Source organism: Malania oleifera, chromosome 5 (assembly GCF_029873635.1).
Source record: "Malania oleifera isolate guangnan ecotype guangnan chromosome 5, ASM2987363v1, whole genome shotgun sequence".
NCBI classification, from domain to species: Eukaryota; Viridiplantae; Streptophyta; class Magnoliopsida; order Santalales; family Ximeniaceae; genus Malania; species Malania oleifera.
In genome coordinates, this window is record NC_080421.1 from 25,992,076 (window position 1) to 25,997,033 (window position 4,958).

Here is a 4,958-nt window from a genome sequence, read left to right on the forward strand (position 1 = left end):
ACGACTCATCAGGCAGAGAGGCCAAATGATAAGCACGACTCGTGAGGCCAAAACAGCCCAGCAGATGAGCACAACTCATCAGGTGGAGAGGCCAAACTGACAAGCTCGACTCGTAAGGCTGGAACAACCCTGCAGATGAGCATGACTCAATAGACACAAAGGCCCAAATGACGAGCACGACTCGTAAGGCCAAAACAGCCTAGAAGATAAGCTCGGTCGGCCAATTTCCCTCCGTGGGACAGGTCGGCCAAATTCCCTTCATGGAACAGGTTGGCCAATTTCTCTCCGTGAACAGGTCGGTTAATTTCCCTCCATGGAACAAGTCGGATAGGTTGGCCAACTTCCCTTCAGGGAGCATATCAGACAGGTCCACCAACTTCCCTTCATGGAGCAAGTCAGACAGCTCGGCCAATTTCCCTCCATGAGACAGGTCGGCCAAATTCCTTTCATGGAACCAGTCGGCCAATTTCTCTCCGTGAACAGGTCAGTCAATTTTCCTCCATGGATCATGTCGAACAGGTTGGCCAACTTCCCTTCACGGAGCAGATCAGACAGGTTTGCCAACTTCCCTTCATGGAGTAGGTCAGACAGCTCGGCCAATTTCCCTCCATGGGATAGGTCGGCCAAATTCCCTTTATTGAATAGGTCGGCCAATTTCTCTCCGTGAACAAGTCGGTCAATTTCCCTCCATGGAAGAGGTCGGCCAACTTCCCTTTAGGGAGTAGATCAGACAGAACTGCCAACTTCCCTTCATGGAGCAGGTCAGACAACTCAGCCAATTTCCCTCCATGAGACAGGTTGGCCAAATTCACTTCATGGAACAAGTCGGCCAATTTCTCTCCGTGAACAGGTCGGTCAATTTCCCACCATGGAACAGGTCAGACAAATCGGCCAACTCCCCTTCAGGGAGCAGATCAGACAGGTCTGCCAACTTCCCTTCATGAAGCGGATCAGACAACTCGGCACGAACAGCTCAGACAAAATAGCTCGGCACGAACAGCTCTTCAAAACAGTTCGGACGAAACAGCTCGGCCCGAATTGCTCTTCATAACAGCTCGGCAAAACAACTCGACAAAACAGCTTGACTCGAACAGCTCGGACAAAACAGCTAGAACAAAACAGCTCAGCACGAACAGCTCTTCAAAATAGTTCGGCAAAACAGCTCGACGCGAACAGCTCGGCAAAACAGCTCGACACGAACAGCTCTTCAAAATAGCTCAGACGAAATAGCTCAGCCCAAACTGCTCAGCAACTCGTTCGGTAAACCATGCAAAAAAAAAAAGAAGAAGAAGAAGGAAGTAGGAGCATTAAACCTTCTAAGGGGAAAGATGCAGACAAAACAATTATTCAAAATTCTGTTCAGAAATTTGAAACTGAGGGGGGGGACAACTGATACACCCAAAATAATCTAGCCAATGAGGGTAGGTTAACGCCTAGCTCGCACCTTCTCCAGGTTTGACATCCTGATGAGAGATCAGCTCCAACCCAATAAAGAGGAGGAGAGATCCACGCCAATGGCTTTAATAGCCGAGTAATAGGTGCACACACTTATGGTTGGGGAGCGATTCACGCCCCCGCGCAATAAATTCGAGCCAACCTACGATCAACTCGAGCCCCTATAAGAAGGGATCTGGAGAGAAGGCCAAGGTAAGTCACTAAACACTATTCTATTGTTGCATTCAGCCTCTCTAAAAGCATTCCTCTTACTTAGGCATCGGAGTGATCCCCCGGAGTACACCCCGGGTCCTCCAAGCCTTTCTTTTCTTCCCCTTTCAGGTCAACGGGAGTCGAAGAAGCATCCTAGCTATTTTTACCCCGCAATAAATTGTAAACAAACACTATGCAAACTTAGTGGATGAATTTCTACTTATTTTTAAGTGGTGAAAAAATGATTGAACTACACACCACGAGAGTCATTATTAGGTAAAGACTTTAGAAGACACTCATTTCTATTTTATAAAACATTTTTCTCAAAGCTCAATTTGATGATTTTTTGAAAAAGTATATTAAAACTCATTTCAAAATAAACAAATTCAACCATACTGTAAAGACCCAAAAATTTAAAAGGGTTAAAATAATTAAATAAATAAATAAATAAAATAACAGATAAATAAATAAACGGAATGGCGTGGGAAAAAAAAGAAAAAAAATTAAAATTAAAGAAATAAAATTAAATTAAGATAAATTAAATAATTAAATAATTAGTTATTAAATTAAATATTTTTACGTTGGATTTAAAAAAAACTAATTGAAATAAGAGAAATATATATATATATATATATATATATATAAATCTTATCTTATACTTATTATATACATATATACAATTAGTTATTAAATTAAATATTTTTACATTGGATTTAAAAAAAAAACTAATTGAAATAAGAAAAATATATATATATATATATATATATACTTTTTATAGTAGGTTAATATAATATATAAATATATATATATGTATATATGTATATAATAAGTATAAGATAAGATTTATATATATAAGTAACTGACAGAAGATAAAAGAAGAAGAAGAAGAAAGAGAAGGAACAAAACTTGCACGCGACCCTCGCCCCCTCTCCAAATCTTCAGCAAGCCACACCTCCGTCTTCGTCTCTCATTCTCTCTCAATTACTTGACAAATTTGCGACGGATTGGAAAACAGAAGATATCGTTGGAATCCTAGTTCCGCTGCAGACATTTTTACTAGAGCATATTTTTCATGGGAACAGCTTAGGTATTGCTCCTGGGGAAAGGTAATTTTTCTCTATTTTCTCAATTTCGCCGTTAATATGTGGTTAAATCGACAAACGGACACCACCACGGGGTCCTAATCGTCGTCATCGTCATTTTGACGTAGGTAATTTTTCAATAGGGTTTTTTAGGCCCTACTCCAAAGCGAGAGTGAGATTTGAGAATTTGGCTAAATTTAATGATATTGTTATTTATTTAGGAATTATAGCCCTAGAAAATATTTAAATAATATTTTATTTAAGAATAATTTATTAGAATTAGGAATTTAATTTCAGGGTCCGAGTGAGTGCCGCAGGTATTTTTCGGAGTCCCTGTTGGCGTAGTTCAAGAAATCTGGTAAGGGAAAAAATATATATTAAATCAAAATTTTTATGAATTTAATGAAAAAATAAATTGTGTTATATGTACATGTATATGTTTCGGTATGGGTAAAATGTCAACTGTTTAAATTATATTTCCTTTGAGTTTAGTGTTGTTTTTTATATATGTATATGCGAAAATGAACTGATGAAAGTGGTAAATATTTTTAGGATAATTAAGTAAGAAATGAAAGGTATTTTCAGTATATAAACATTAAATGTTGGCTAACTTATTTTACAGGCAGTGTATGAATTTTATTACTAAATTGTGTGGCATGAGAATTTGTGCAAATATATGTTAAATGTATGAGATGCAGGTTAAGTAAGTAAAGTAATGAAAATAAAATATGATATGGATAATGTTGCTTATGTATGTTAAATGCAATCATGTAAATGTAAGACAACTGAAAGACAGCCATGTTAGCAGATCTAGTACACTTCTGTGTAGACTAACTGATGACAGTTAAAAGGAGCTGTGGTAGTAGATCTAGCACGTTTCTACGTAGACTAACTGATGATGGCTAAAGACCAGCTGTAGTACAAAGTAATGAAATGAAATGTTATGCAATGAAATGACGATGAAATGGCAATGAAATGAAATGACAAAGGTAAATGATGTAAATGGGAAAGAGTCACTTAAAGTGAAATGAAATGCAAAGTTAAGTTATGAATAGGAATGAATGTGCATGAATGTATAATGACAGAAAAGAATGATGTATTATGATAATGGAAGTATTTATGTACGTAAAACATGTTACGATTGGATGATGCATACTCTTCGCCTGAGGGCTTACTAAGTAAGGTGAGTGCACTAGTAGTTTCAGATGTGGCAGTAGCTACATAACGCACTAGGGCAGAGGGAACCTACTTGTATGAGCGAGTAGAATTCCCTATCCTTTAAGCCTTTACCAGTAAACTATTGTTGAATGCGTGAGTACGAGATCAATTTAACACTTGAGGGCTTACTAAGTAAGGTGGGTGCTCTGGTATGTTTTAATTGTGACCTTAGGGTTACCTAAGTATCAGAGAAGAGGGGTGCTACTTGTATAGACGGGTAATCACCCCTATCCTCAAGTAATCTCGTGGGTTAAACATTTGTATGTGTTTGATTAGGATTAGAAAATGGTTTTAGGAAATTATGTTAATAATTTACAAATATTATAAAATGATATGTACAAACTCATATTGGCCACACACTGTTTTAATATATGATTTCTTCCCTTACTGAGATGTGTCTCACCTGAATATGAATTTATCTTCTTCCTTTTTTTTTTTTTTTTTTTTTTTTTCAGGATTTCATCGAGATCAAGCTTAAAAAGCTCGAGGTTCTATAACATTATTGGGAAATAGTAAAAGAAAATGGTATATTTCTATGTTAATTTTGGGATGTAGAATATTTATGTTTTATGCCTTTATATTTTAAGGCTATTGAGTAAGGAATGATTGTGAAAATGCTGAATTGTTTTGGGAGTTATGTAGATTTATGGAAATGCAGGTGATGGATGATTTATTATGGATTATAGTTAGAATTAGTAAACTCTAGTATTATGTTATATGAAGATTATGATTATATTTTTCGCTGCGCATGTTATGTTAATTATGGATTATTAGGTATAACGCGCTGGACCTGGGATTAAGGGTTCGGGGCGTTACATTAATGTAAAGACCCGAAAATTTAAAAGGATTAAAATAATTAGAAAAATAAAAAATAAAATAACAGATAAATAAATAAAAGGAATGGCGTGGGAAAAAGAAAAAAAATTAAAATTAAAGAAATTAAATTAAATTAAGATAAATTAAATAATTAAATAATTAAATAATTAGTTATTAAATTAAATATTTTTACAT